This window comes from Lynx rufus, unplaced genomic scaffold (genome assembly GCF_022079265.1).
Source record: "Lynx rufus isolate CCGP_SWC_20201006 ecotype Redwood Valley unplaced genomic scaffold, mLynRuf1.p SCAF_8, whole genome shotgun sequence".
In the NCBI taxonomy this organism is placed as follows: domain Eukaryota; kingdom Metazoa; phylum Chordata; class Mammalia; order Carnivora; family Felidae; genus Lynx; species Lynx rufus.
The window spans coordinates 117,104,333-117,120,020 of NW_025814896.1; the positions used below are offsets into that span (position 1 = coordinate 117,104,333).

The window sequence follows — 15,688 nt, forward strand, 5'->3', positions numbered from 1 at the left end:
GAATTTGTTTGGTTTCTACATTTAACCACTGGGTTTGTCCCATCCCCATACATACAGCAACATCTTTCTTTCATTGTGTCTTTGGTTTTCTTTGAATTAAAAGTGTCTTGGCTGCCTGATTTTCTTCTAAAGTGGACTTCCCTCTAAGGTGAGTGTGATTTTCTGCTCAGCCAAACTTAGGAACTTCCCCTAGGTCCTCATGTACCATCGTGGAAGCTGGCTTTGGAGTGGGAGGAGAGGAGGAAGGGGCCTCTAAGGCAGCATTAGGCAGTGATCTGGGAGGACTCTCCCATTCCCTGGAGAGACTGTGTCCTTGGAACAGGAAATTCAAGCTGTCCCCATCTCTCTCTCCAGGAGAAGGGGAGCTAGAATGTGAAAGGCATGAATTCAGATCCCTGTCAAGCCATAGGGATGGGGGTGGGGGCACTCCCTGCCTCATCTATAGACAAATGAGGTTATTAGCCTTTGCAGATTTGAGATTATCTAGCCATTTCCCTTTCTGAGGCTTTCCTGACCTCCTGATGCCTTCACCCATTGCTCCCACCAAATGCCTAATGGCCCTTTGTTGACTGAAGTTACCTTTGGCTTCATCCACGGCTCCCATGGCACATATCAACCAGGCAGAGGGGTAATGTGACCCACAGACTAATTCATCCCAACTTGTGAGGGCCAATTTATAACTCCACAACTCTATCTTGTCAACAGAATTTATTCCATTCTTGGTAGAATTTGCCTAGGGGGATATATTAGCTTCCTAGGGCTGCTGCAATGAATTACCACAAACCGGGTGACTTGAAACAACAGAAATTTATTCTCTCATAGGTCTGTAGGCCAGAAGTCTGAAATCAAGGTGTCAACAGGGCCACGTTCCCTTCAGAGGCTCTAGGAGAGAATCCTTCTGTGTCTCTTATAGCTTCTGGTGGCTTATGCCAGTGCAACTCCAATCTTTGCCTCTGTCTTCACATGTCTTTTCTTCCTGTGTTTCAAATTCTCCTCTCTTGTCTCCTGTGAAGACACCAGTCATTGGATATAGAGTTTATCTAAACTTAATTACATCTGCAAAGACTCTATTTATAAGTAAGTTCACCATCACAGGTATTTGAGTTTAGGACTAAGACATGTCGTTTTGAGAGACACTATTCAATCCACTGCAGGGGGATTAGGGGTGAGGCTTATCGCTCCTGCTCCACAGATTACTCAAATTGTCAGCGCATCCAACACTAAAAACTAGCCAGGAGGTGAGGAGAAAGAGCCTCTGGGGCCTTGGGCTCTCCCTCTCTCCAGGTGTAGAGAGGGATTAACCACGCTTACACTTCCTCCCTCTCCTCCCAGCTTCAGGTTGAGGAGATATCCCCAACACCTCAGTGGGAGGGACCCTTTTCAACTGCAAGCAGGACAGGTTAAGGAGTGGAGTGTTAAGGAGTGTTGGCCTCCAGCCTGACCTGGGAGAGACAGGGAGCTGGGTCCCAGGGTACACGGTGCTTCATAACTAAGTGCCCAGAGCAGTAGGGGACAGGGTGCTGTGGCTGAGGCCCAGCTGGTTGGGACCCTGGTACCATAGAGGTAAAGGACCCTCCCAGTACCCTCGAAGCCATCAACTGTTGTGACTCCCTGGGCTTCGGCTCCTTCCCCCCCCTCTCATTCTTCTCCCCCTAGCTCATTCTACTCCCCCAGGCCCATCCCCAGGACTTGTAGTCTGACTTTGCTTGGAGCTGGATCTCCAGTGACAGTTTCCCTAGCTTTAAATGTTGGTAGCCTGACTTTGTATCTGAGATAGACAAAGATCTTAAAAAGATTGGCTAAAATGGATCTTAAGCCAAAAAGGATAAAGACGGATGCATGAGAAAAACAACAGAAAGAATAAAGTCCAGAATGAATTCAGGTCCTGAAAAATGCTAGCCATAGCCCAAAAGGTTTGTTTTAGCTCTGATGTCAGTGAAAGTGAGAGGGCACAGGAAGGGGTGGGGGGTTGCAGGGGTGGGGGGAAGGGGGACAATGGAATATACATAACTAAGGTTCTGGAGATTGAATGCTTCTGAAAAAAAATTCATTTTTTTCTTCTTTCTCCTACCAGGCCCCCTCCTTCATCTCCTTTTATTTCTTTCTCTCCCCCTCCCTCCATCTCTCTCCCCTTCCCTCCATTTCCCTCTCCCTCCCTGCTCCTCTCCCTCCATTTCCCCCTCCCCTTTCCTCCATCTCTCCTCCCTCCTCCCTTCACCTCCCCCTCTTCCCTCTCTCCCTTCCTCCCCCTCTCCTTCCCCCTCCCTCCCTCTCTCTCTCCCCCTCCCTCATCACTCCTTCCTCCTCCCTATATCTCTCCCTCCCCCTCCCCCCAGCTCTCCTCCTCCCACCTCCTCTCTCTCCCCCTCTCACCTCCTTCTCTGTTTCTTCCTCTTTCTTCCTGTCTTTGCTCCTCTCCTTCTCTGCCTCCCTCTTCTCTCTGACCTTTAGTAAGAAAAATCCAAAACACATTCTCCAAGGAGTTGCTTTGGAACTCTATTTATTTCCATCTTTTTAAATTCTGGCAGAATCCAGCCTTCGCCTGTGCTCCTCTGGTGTTTTATATTCTCCTGTCTTTCTAGCCATCGACATTAATGTTTCACGGCTTTGCGGTATAATTGAGGAGGCGGCCATTCCCACTTGCCTAACTCCAGCCCTCCTACATGCTTCTCTGTCTTACTTTCTGTGCTTCCCTCTGTTTACTATACTGGCTGTGGCTGGTAAGCCAAATATTCTCTGAGATTCCAAATTTAAGAGGAGGTTTAAATTTTTGAAATTCTTTCTTGTGACTAGAAAGAACCAAAGGAAGACTTTAGCTTATCATAATGAGAAACTCCAAAAGGCCTGATAAATGAACTTAGTTTAGAGGGCATTGGTGTTTTGTTTTAATAAGGGAGTTACTGAACATGAACATGAGTTTGGATGTAAAAATTTCAACCTTTAAAAATGACCAGCTGAAAACAAACTCTAGAATCATGCATGATTTGGGTACACCACTGTTGACTAAAGAATGCAAAAACAAATTAGCGACCGATTTTCAAGGAGTTAAAATGTAATAAACTACCAATAACATTATGTTTAGAATAATTAAATTCTTCTAAGAATGCCGCGAGTCACAATTAAGCACATGTGTCCTCATTGCCCTGTAGATATACGCAAGTGTTTGCTGATGAAGTCCTTTCAATGACAAGTCAGAAAAGCTAGCTTTGACTGTGGCTGGATGGCACTCCAGGGGTGACTCTTCCCTGATGTGTTCAATAATGCCTCATTCCCTGTCACATAGAGAGTTTGACTCGATGACCCCCATAGTCCTTCCAGACTGGCAATTTGACAAGCATTCTACAGGATACTCTGCTGTTTACTTTCTATTCTGCCGAAGAGCTTCCATCTGCAACAGAGATAACCACTCCCTGGCCACCAACTTTATCTTTATAGAAGTTCTTTATGCCAGTTCTCTGGATATTGATTGGATTCTTTTGCTCTGGGTCATGTCCTGAAAGTAGTGTACCCTTCCATAAAATGGGGATAGTGCAACTTGCCATGCTAGTATCATGGATGGGACAGCCCCCACTCTGTATAATAATGGTGGGGTTTCCCGGTGCTGTGAGATATTGTTGTCATGTCCTGAAGACTGTGGGCTGTACGTTTTTGAGGTTTCTCTGCCACCTGTGATAAAAGCTGTATACTATAGCAACACCCACAAACTCCAGGACTCCAAAGACCCGGTGTTAGAGTTCCAGCTCCACTGCTTATACACCGTGTGACCTTGAGCAGGTTGTTCCTCCCTGCCCCTCAGTTTGCTCAATGTGCAAGGTCAAGCCCGCCCCATCTTTCCTGAGCCCTTCCTTGTACAGGGCTGTTGTGAAGACCTTTTCCCACATGAGAAATGATGAGGTTGGACAAGGTCAGAAGTGCTCCACTTCCTCCCATCCCATGGCTCTGGGACACCCAGGACAATTTGTCCTGAACTCGAACTTCACCTATCATTCATGTCACAGCAGACCCCTTCTCTCACTGTCCTAAGAAGGCAGATCAGAATGCAAGTGAGGGAGAACAGCATTCTTGTAATGAAAATGTCAGATCTGCTCTAATTTATAAATAGGCATAAATCACCTGCAAGCTCTGGTAGTTTATTGTCAGTAGCAAATTAATTAGGATACACCTCACCTATTGCCACTCATGGTTGAAAACGCCAGAGATGGTAAGATTTCTTCCACCTCTAAAGATCACAAACCTAATGCATGTGTTCAGGCCATATTAATGGAAATGTTGACAATGATCATACCAAGTGTGGAGAGGGAGAACACATCCAACAGAGCCCCTCCAAGAAGAGAGTGACGGGTCAGTCTATTCACCAGTCCCCACATGTGTTCACACGGGTCATAGAATAGCCTAGGGGTCGGCTACAACTGCAGGCCACATCTGGCGTGAGACTTAATAATGCCTTTTGCATTGAAAATGGTTGGAAAAAAATCAAAAGAAAACAATTATTTTATGATATATGAAGGTTATATGAAATTCAGATTTCTGGGTCCATAAATAAAGTTTTATTGGAACATAGCCAAGCTCATTTGTTTATGTATTGCCTATGGCCACTTTCCCACTTTTTTGATTAGTTGTAACAGAGACTATCTGGCCCATAAGGCCTAAAATACTCACTATCTCATCATCTTTAGAAAATGCTTGCCAGCTTCAGGAATAACTTGTGACTCACCTTAATCCCCAACATATAGAGATAATAGAGTTTGAATTTCTATTTTATCTCTTTCTCCACAAACAAGGTAACTATAATTTATGGTCCAAACTGAGACTTTTTTGAAAGTGCCTTCGTTCGTTCAGGCTACTATAACAAAATACCACAGACAGGGTAGCTTATGAAAAACAGAAATTTATTTCTCACAGTTCTAAAAGTCCACGATCAGGGTGCCAGCATGATTGGGTTCTCACGAACAGGGCTGTCTTCCTGTCCCAGACTTCTCTCTCCCTGTGTCCTCACAAGCTAGAAGGTGCTGGGAAGCTCTGTGGGGGTCTCTTTTACTAGGGCATTAATCCTCTTCACAAGGGCTCCACCCTCATGAGTTAGCAACTCCTAAAGGCCCACCTCCTAATACCATGACATGGAACTTATGAATTTTGGAGGGACACAAACATTCAGACCATAGCTGAGAGTGAAAAGGACAATGAGCATGAGCTGGGACAGATCGGGAAGCTGGGACACATGTCACCCTAGTTACATCCCCTGGTGGGAGCAAGCTAAAGCAAGTTTGTCCAGGGTGGGGACAGGAGGGAGGCTTTGTTGGTCTGAGCTCTGAGAGATTCAGTCTGGCTTCCAGAACCAGGAGATGCATCTCTGCAGGAGGATGGAGAGGAGGGCTGGATCTGGGGAGTGTTGACTCCCCACCTACTACAGTGTTCCTAGATCAGCTGACCCACCTCATCCCTTGCCCTTCTGTCCCCCTGCCCTCGTTGTCTAGGGAGTATTTCGATATTTCTGTATGTTCTTGCTTTTGAAGGGATAAGCTACTTAAATTTTTTTTATTTTATTTTTAGCACATAGGCGAATAATGAACACAACATAACCACAGTCTCTCACCTTTGTTTTTGAAATTTACTAAAAATATGTCCATCACCCAGTCTCCAGTTATTTGTATGGAAGATGGGGATTGAGAAAAGTCAAAGAAAGAAGTGTGAAGCTTCTGACAGGTATGTGTTTTCAGGAAAACCAAAAGCGAAATGCTAAGTGTTTTTTGCCCCAGGTCAGTGAATTGACACATTAGCATGTGGTGGAACTGAAAAGGGAAGTGGTTTTCAGAGGCTGGGAACTTGGATCCTCTGACTAGTTGATCTCAGAAAAATATAAAACAAAATTAAACTGATTGACTCTGGTAGGGGCAGAAGGAGAAGTGATCTCTCAGAAAAGTCAGGGCCATATCACCTTGGGCTTTATACTTCATTATGAAATCAATGCTTTGAGTTGTGCTTAAAAATAAGCTCACAGCCAAAGCCAGTTATAAAACAAAACAAAGCAAAACAAAACAAAACGAAACAGATGTATCACATCGAACAGTAGCCAGGGATCACAGGTCTGCTGTACCATGAGACCAGGAACTTGGTGTCTGTGTCCTGGACTGAAACCCAGGAACATCCTGCCCCTCCTTCCACTTAGAGAAGAAATATATCACCATCACTTCAGTGGGCCTGGGGTATTGCCTAACTCTCCATCTTTGGAGAAAATAATCACCCCCTAATTCTGGGAACCAACTCAGGGATTTTACTTTCCTGGCTTTTGCTTTTTGTTTGTTTGTTGTAACCTAGTGGAAAGTAAAGGGATTCATGTATAATGGTGAAATTTAGGATCCATCCCTACATGCTAAGTTACTGTATATTTTTGGTATGTAGCAATGGGGGCTATATCTTCCCAATTCTATTCTAATCATACCACAAAAGTTGTTACCTGCCATCGTAAGTGAATGTTAGTTTCCTATTTCCCAGGTTAGAGAGCAGAATAGCTAATCCAAAGGATATTGGAGAGGGTTGATACATTCCATGGGCACAGAAACCCCAAAATATACCAAAATAAATTTTGGATTTTAGCTAAATTTAGCTAAACTTAAAAGATCAAATCATTTTTGGAAACTTTAAAGAAAATATATGTGGATAGTTATTTCATCCTCAAATGTAGAGAAGAGTTAAAATAAATTGAACAAATCCATTGAGATGATTAGATCATTAAAATCCTACAATCAAAAATTGTAAACACAATGAAAACACAAACATATGTTCCAAAAATTCATAAGAAAACAGTTCATCTATTTAATATACATGAAAAGCCTCATATAAATAAAAAAGAAAAGCATCAATACCCTCAGAAGAAAAATGGGCAACTGATATGAAGCAATAATTCAAAGAAAAATACACGAAAAAGATCAATAAAGAGATGAAAAATGATTGAGATCCTAGTCATCGAAAATGACAGTTAAATTTGTAACAGTGTATGGTGGTGGATATTAAGAAATGCAAATTAAAAAAGAAATTGTTTTCCACTACAAAATAGCAAAGTTTCTAAATGATAATATAATGTAATCATGCCAGTGAAGTCCCTGTGCTGCTGGCAGGGTTGAAGACTGATCCAGTGGTTTTGGACAGCAGTTGTGCAATATTTATCAAAAGCATTAAAAGTGTTTATATCCTTCAAACTACCAATTCTCTTAGGAATCTATCCTCAAATAATAATTAAAAACTCAAACAAAATATTCTCTGGAAAAATTTTAATGCTGTATTATTTATAACATAAAAAAACCCTAAAACCATGCCAAAAGCCCTCAAATAAGAAAGTGTCAAATATAGAGACTATTTAAAGTAACAGAAAAATGCTTATGACACAATCAGTGGAAAAAGCAAGATACAACCTTTTATACGGTGTATGATTCTAATTTTGTAAAACTTGACAGAAAATACATAAAAATATTAGTCCATAACTTTCTCTAGCTGTTGTCATTACAGCTGGATTTCACTTTCTCCTGTGCATTGGCACTTAAAATGAGCATTTAAAATTTTTTAATCATGCATTTATATCTTGCCTAATTCCAAAAAGAACTTAGGGTTTAAAAATAGGAACAATTAAACCGAATAAAATACACTAAAAAGAATTAAGAAATGAAGATGAAAGAGAGAACGTGGATAAGAAGGTTACTCTGGATCTTGGAATGCCCCTGATACAAAAAACTATGCAATGTATTCTACTGATTGAGGAAACCACAGATTTAGCTTCAGGCTTCCTAACAGTCTGCAGAAAGTATGCAATGCTTTCAGTTACAAGATTCGTAGTGTGTCTAAAGTGAAATCAAACCCTTAATTGCTTGGTAAAAATATGTGTGGTCTGAAACTGACCAGAGAGAAATGTTTCATATGGATTCTTAAAGAAAGACCAATACTCAACATCATCTGAATAATAATCATAGCAATGCATTTTATGCAGCATTGCTTACAATGACCATTAAATATAGTATGGATTCACCATACCAAGATATAAGTCAGAACAGCAATTCTGATCCTTTGGCTACATCCAGGAGTAGACTCTAGGACTGAGTTCTGTAGATCTTTGATCGCTGAGTTTCTCCAATGAGAAAAGGAAGCATTTCTGTGGTCACAGGGGGTGTGAGGACACCTGTGGACCATGTGCCTCTCTGAGAGTGCCAGTACATGATTATCAAATCAAACTTGATTCAGGTTTCCCCAAATGTATTTGACTTTTTTTCCCCCCCGAAATTCCTGTTAAGATCCAGATGAACCAGCCATTGGTCTTTCTCAGATTTTACTTTGAGAAAATTTTCCAAAGAACATTTACTGGTTTTTTAAAAAAAATTTTTTTTAGTGTTTATTTATTTTTGCAACAGAGTGTGAGTGGGGGAGGGGCAAAGAGAGAGGGAGACACAGAATCCAAAGCAGGCTCCAGGCTCTGAGCTGTCAGCACAGAGCCTGACACTGGGCTCGAACTCATGAACCCTCGAGATCATGAACTGAGCCGAAGTCGGACGCTTAACCGACTGACCCACCCAGGCGCCCCAAGAACACTTCCTGCTTTTAAAGGCAGAGGAACATCAACAAATAATAAAGGAGGAAGCTCCCTGTATCATGAAGTGACTACATATGCGGTTTCTTAGGGATTTACTGCATCCTTGCCCTTGCTCTAAATCCTGCTAGATGTGACTCCAAGGTGATTCCTAGGGGCACATTCTCATTGAAACCCAACCCAGATTTAGTGATTCTTTGGAGTTTTTTGTTTTGTTTGGCAGGTGTGGGGGTGCTGCTCTGTCTTTAGAATGTCCATCCCTCTCACCCTATCTCATCTTGGTTTTACCTTTAGCACCCGGCTCCCTGCTACTACTATAAGGCCCAGATCCAAGAATGATAACTAATTTTTATTGTTATACACCCCGGCTAGAGCTGTCTGGGATGCAGAGCTGGAGAAGGTGATGAGACCTTGATAGACACGTAGTAAATAAATCAGGCCTCTAATTAGATTTACATGATAAATAAATAGGTTGTCTCATTTATTTAGTAAACAAATTTAGGCAGATAATGAGATTTCCACTGGAGGCTGTACAATGCCCCAGAGGCATATGCCCGCTATCGCCCTGTTAACATTCCACATTTTCTGTAGACGGGTTGATCTGGCTCATCGAGTCGTGGTGTCTGCAAGAGAAGGGACGGGTGCCAAACAGCAAGGAAAAGAGATCCCTGCCACACAAGGCGGTCTGTCCTTCCACTTATGGCCATAGAAGAAGTCAGAGAATAACACCCAAGAAAGGGGTTTTAGGGAAGAAGGAAGCAGATTTCCTGTGGTAATTGGAACAGGAAAAAGGACAGATGGAGCATTTTTATCTCGGTGTTAAAAATCAAGAAACGGAGGTCGGTCACGAGGGCTTGGAATTAGAATGAAGCGTGTGACTCATGCTCTCCACACAGGGCTCTGCTGTGTGACTGGAGGGCTAGCAGAGAGCAGGATGTTTGGTTGCAAGGCGCACACTTTCTTGAATTAACAGAGAAGCACGCTGTGGGATTTCCCGCTGGCCAGTGGCATGGCCTTAAGCAAATCATCCTATGTCTGTGTGACTTAATTTCTTCATCTCTCAATGGAGACTAAGACTGGCGAAAGGCTCACCAAGTGATTTTAAGACTTGGAACGCTTTGCAAATTGTAAAGCGTGATGCAAATGTTTCATTTTATTATAATATTATGTAAATGACAGCAGGAAGAAAAGTGTAATGGAAAGAACAGCTTATCTGAATTAAAGAAGGAGCAGGGCTTGAATTCTGACTTTTTGTTCTTCTCCGAATGTGACAATGACATTGGAAAAAATTCTACCTCTCTCAGTAGAGGTCTTTCTCTGTATCCATGCCTAGGACTCTGTCTGTCTCTATTTCTGTCTATGAAACAAACTCGACCACCCCTTGGAAGGGAATCTTGATGCCAGACTTTGAGAATCCTGTTCCTCAAAATTACAGTGAGATTCTTTAGATCATCAATACAGAAGTGAACAAGAGAGAAATCGCATCACAGTGTCCATTTAATTAGCAAGGCTTGTAGCCCTGAACAGCCTGGCAGAGACAGGACAGGTGAGAACATACAGGACAGGGTTTCCGAACAATCTGACACTCACCCAAACTCAAGGGCCCAGTATTAGGTCGTCGTTATCAGACTGGTCTCATGGGCTCCTGCCTCAAACTCCCTCTCCAGGCCTTGTTATTAAAATACAGGACAAAATCCATTTTGCATTTAGAAAACAACAACACATAAAAGGAAAGCGAGATTCCCATTCTCCCAGGATTTGGGATGGAGTTTCTAGAGTCTACTCCAGTCTCTCCCTCCCCCATGAGCCTTTGCCTCAGCAAGAAGGCCACACTTCTCTGCTGTACCTGTGGGCTGTTTTGTTTCCAGCACGTTTAGGCACGCATCCTGTCCTTTCCTGCAGATACGGTTCTTGTCATCTCTGAAAAGTGTGAACAACACAAGGTCAGGGGCTGCATGGGAGGTATTGCTGTGTCTTTGCCGCACTGGCCCAGTGCCTTCCAAACAGACAGGGCCTGCTAAATGCTTGTTGAGTGAATGTTGGACAGGAGTCTGTACTCGAGATGGGGGAGGGGTAGAAATGCACAATGACTGTTATCCTGTAGCCCACTTTGCAGAGACACCCATATTCACTCAGGCCCACACTTCCCGTACCCTGTTCACACCCTTCTCTCTGCCTGAGAGGCAAGGAAACGAGGCAGGATAGGCATTTAAGCTACCAGGGGCAAAAACTTGGCAGACCCTAATGCCAGTCTTCTCAGAAATTGTTCGAATTTGGAAAAAAAGAAGAATACAGAAGAAAAGAGACTCCTTCCTGATCTGGGAGTCCAGGGACTAGGGTCCCTGCCTGTCCCTCACTGCCCTGGTCATCTATGATGATCATCATTTTCCAAAGCTCTGGCTCTTGGTCCAAATGACCCCCACCCCTTGGCCTGCAACCTCTAGACCTTGAGATGCCCCCAGGCCACATCTCACCTTCCTAGTCCCTCTCTCCTCCTCTAGTCCTCTGACAGAAGAAAATGGTGAGCAGAGCCTGGTGGGAAGTGGGCGCAGGAAAGTAGTCCCCGCAGGTGTTCTCTTGGCTCTGGGACTGTGGGTGAATCCCACCAGGTAAGCCCCTCCCTCTGAGCTGCTGCTGTGCACAGGCTCTGCGCCATGCTGTTCTTGATGGAACCACAGGGTAAGGCCTTCGAGCTATGTAGAAGACCTTGACCTTGGGAAAAGAGGCACCATATGTTCCCCAATACCTATTCATCTCTTAGCCCTGGCCTTGACACTTCTTTCTCTCTGCCTGAGACATAAGGAAACCAAGATTGAAAGGGCATTTATGCTGTCACTGAGCAGAACACGGCAGAGCTGACCACTGCTGAGCCAGTGGCATGGGCCTGCCGTTCAGCCTCTTTGACTTGGCGCCACAGGGTAGCAGGACGGCATAAATAGCCCCAAACCACGTCAGGGCCTGTCTTTGTTCAAGCTGAACCAAACTGTCGTACGGATGGCAACTTTCCCCTCCACATCTGTTTAGCATAATTTGAAAATCACAGCCCTTGCACCTCCGCGATCGGCACCACATGTTGTTCATCTTCCTTATTATCCCAAATTAAAGTGTTGCCTGGTGTCTGGATTTTCTGCATTGACTGTAATAATGGAGCTCTAATCTGACTCCCAATCAAACTTTGGGAGAAGGCGTCTTGAATCAGAGGGGAATTATGTAAACCTGATCTCCACGTGGCCGCAGCAAAGGAGGCCCCCAGCGTGGCTGGGCCTGAAATCCCAGGCTTTGCTTATAATGATGTTCAGATGCTAGCGCTGGCCTTGGTTTGGCTCCTGTGCGTGACAGAGAGAGGGAGAGCGAGAGAGGACACCGAAGCGAGTGCATCTGGGCTTCATTAGTTGCAATGTAATTTACAAAAGGCAGCTTTTCAGATGTTGGGATAATCAGCAGGCTGTTATCGAGGTAGCGCACGGTAATCACGGGTTGACATGAGCAATCCATGCTCAGTGAGATAAATGGGTTTGACTGGCAGGGCAGCGCTTGGACTTTAATAAAAAACAAATTGAATTTTTTTTTTTCCTGTGGCTTAATATAAGAATCATCTGGACATATGCATAAAACCCACACAGTAGCAAAAACCTCTGGCAGAAAGAAAATGCCACAGCTCTAGGTCTCAGAGCCAATTTCTGTGTTATAAATTCTGTGGATGTTTGGGCAGTGGTTGGAACGGAGAGGTGGGTGGGGTGAGGAGGAGAAAGCAACGCGGGGACCTCCAGCCCAATCCCAGCATAAATCACATAATAATGGACAAGTAATTTAATACCATTCTGAAGCCTCAGAGTGAATCATTGCTTTTTACTACAACGAGTCTGGGTTCTGGTGGGTGAAGAACTTGAAACTGTTGACTCCTAGAATTATACCCTCTTTGGGGGCAATATATCCATGTGCCTAGCCTAGCCAAGACTGAAGACTTTGAGGAGGGGTCTGTTAACCTTTCCTCTGCGTAGCCAGTACCCAAATCACATGGAACTACCTTCATTCTGCCATACGCACTGTCCCCATACCCCTAAAAAGCTTTGTAGGGGCACATCCATCCCTCGGAGCAGCTGTTTCTTAGTCTGACTAGCTGGCTATATGCACAGTTTTTCAAGTCTGGCACATAGCAGGTGCTCTTGGAAAAGCCTTGGGATGGCTCATATATGCTGAGTTAGTTTGTAGGGCATAGAGGAAAAGAGCAAAATATCAGCAAAGAGCACAGAGGTCATTGCCAAGGATGCAGGGACCAGGGGCGGGGGGGGGGGGGGCGGTTCTTGGAGCTTCTTTTGCGTATACCAGTACACGTAATCATCAAAGCTAGGGTAACATTTTCTATCATGTCACTCCCACATGGGCCAGAATGTCACCTTTTTGAAGGTCAGATTAAATAAGAATAAAGATGCTTAAAGGGAATCTTTAAGGTACCCACCTAAAGCTTGTGAGAACAGAAAGGAAGAACAGAGACCTATTTTTTATATCAAGTTGATTGAAAACACAGACGTTGGTGCAAAGTTGAGGTCATCAATAAAGATCAGAGAGAGCCTAGAATTCTCAAGCTTGAAGGGCCTTGGAAATAATCCATCTGTAGATGAGGAGACACAAAGATAAAATTACTCACCCCGGATCACATGGCAAATTGGCTACAGAGGCAAGGCTGGACCCCTGGGCTCTGGGGTCTCTGGTGCTGCCTCATGCCCTGTGGACCCATTCAGCAGGGCCACCCACAGATGCCAAGGAACAACCTCAACGTCTCCCTGCAGATGGCTACTGCTTCCCCAAAACGGTGCAGTCAGCATGGCTTAGCTGCCTCCACTTGCCACATTCAGCCAGCGAGGGCACCCTTCCTGGCATTACCAGCCAAGAAAGCACAGAGATAGCTCAAAGAATGCTTGAGGGCCCAGGTCGTGGAGGGGAAGGGTTCACCTAACCAGCCACTGTACTAACCAGCTGGGTGACCTTGCACAAGTCTCCTCATTTTTCTGGACTTTACCTCCTTAGACTCTAAAACGTGGACATGGAATAAACCATCTCTGGGGCTTTTGCGGCAGGTTTTGCTTGGCTGAGATGAGACCCTTTTATTGCAGGTGAACCCTTCATTGGCCACACACCCCAGCTGTAGGAAAGAGATGAAGAGGAGTGGTTCTGGTCAGAGGTGGGGAGGAACACGAGCCTTCTGTGTCTCCTCCGCACCCCTCGCGGGCCCCGATGCCCCTTCACAGGCTCAGCGCTTTGCAGAGCATGGTTAGAGGGACACTGGCAGGCGCTGTCGCAAAGACCCGCTCAGCTGCAGCGTTTTATGATTCTATTAATAGCCTGGACTCAGGTGTCTGAACAGAGACCGTATTAATCCAGGGCACTACTCCCTGTGACCCCTCCCTGAGCTGTTGCTGATCAAGATCTTCTCTTGCTCGTCTTTACTCCCCCGGGGAAAGAGCCCATGCAGCCAGGGGGTGCCATCCTGGCTTGCCCATGGGCATGCTACCCAGAGCCTTCTCCCAGCTTTCTCCTGATCCAGGAAGCAGCCTGGCTTCCAGAATTGAAGACCCTGTCCTGCAAGAAGAGAGGTCTTGGATGTTTTGAGAATTAGGTTAGAGTGTTCATTTACACTGTTGGAAACGATTCATCACCTGCTGATTCGCATGAGAACTGGGGCAGAGATTCCCCAAGCACATGGTTTGCTCTCAGAGGAGTGTTTTAGGCCACCTGGGAGACAGGGAGGTTGTGAAGAGCACTCCTGTGTTTGCAGAGCTGGGAGGAGGGCCAGGACCACCAGTCTGTGATGGGCAGGGATGCACGAGGCTGCAGCATCCCCACAGACTGGGCCCTTGACTCCTTTCTTGGCCTGTCCTAATCCTTCACCATCTGAGCCCCCAAATCTTCTCTGGTGGACGTACCAACCCTCCCTTGTACCTGTGAATTATTATCTGTGTTATGTAAGGCAATTAGACACACTTTCAACCCTGGACTGCTCACCAAATCCCTTCTTGCCTTTTTTTACACCTCAGGAAAGGAAGCGTGACTTATTCAGTGACTGCTGGGTACCAGCACAGGGCATGTGGGCACTGCTGCAAATGTCATCTGCTTTAAGTTCACCTTAGAGGGATATCTTTATTTCCAAATGAGGGAACTGAGGCTCAGAGGGGTAAAACAGCTCCAGGAGAATAAAACGTGGGCCCCAGATTTGAACCCAAACACATCACAGTTTATGTTGCGAACTTCCAGTAGCACGGTATACAAGAACATGGATGAGGTCTTGGGCTCCTGAGGGGTGTGAGGGGGCTGACAGGAACCTAGGAAGTTCTTCTAAGGACTCCCAGTAGGGGCTGTAAGGGGCACCTGCAATCGGCAGCGAGCTTCCCCGAGGACACTGGGCAAGCAGAGAAAGAATCTGAACCAGGAGGGAGCAAGGGCTGGGTCCATTTCCTGGGCAAACACCGACAGAGCCAAGCACTTGCTGAGGATGATTGCCTCTCCCTCACCAAGTTGGTACTGAATCGAGAGGGGGAACCGCCAGGCTAGCCTGTAGTCAGAGGGTACGACACAGGGTGTTAAGAAGGAAGCTGAGGGAGGAAAATGAAGAGCCAGACTGGGGCCTGTTGCCCTGGCCCTGGAGGAGGCAGGAAAGAGGCACTTGGAGTTTTTCTCCTGTTCTGAGACTTGAAAGGGCAGGTGAGTTTGGGGCAAAGCACACTTGTACTCTGGGCCATTTCTGAGTGTACCGTGATTATTGGGGGATATATAAGCAACCTCTACTTTTTTCCAGCACATCCTATTTCTCTGCTTCATCCACTTCTGAGTCTTTTAAATATACTTCTGTTTTGAGCAGCAGATTGGTCACTCAGTCCCTGACCCTACACCCTTGTGCATCTACCATTGGATAGAAAAGGGAGACATTGCAGGCCATCCACTACCTGCTCTTGCCTGGAATTTTTCCTTATTCCATCTCAGCAGTGAGACAGGCAGGAGCCTAGAGGCAGACTTGAGTGGGGAGGCTGGAAAGGTGCATACTGTGTTCTCAAGTAAAAGCATTTCCCCTGTGACACCCTCTGGTTGTCAGGGTATGCCTTTCAGGAGAACATCAACCAC

At 45.2% G+C, this 15,688-nt stretch overlaps 1 protein-coding gene across 1 annotated transcript in view; it reads left to right on the forward strand.

The window, feature by feature from the left end:
- The window catches only part of ALK (ALK receptor tyrosine kinase), a 674,721-nt gene that overhangs the window by 306,619 nt on the left and 352,414 nt on the right, over positions 1–15,688 (forward strand). The window lies entirely within an intron of this gene.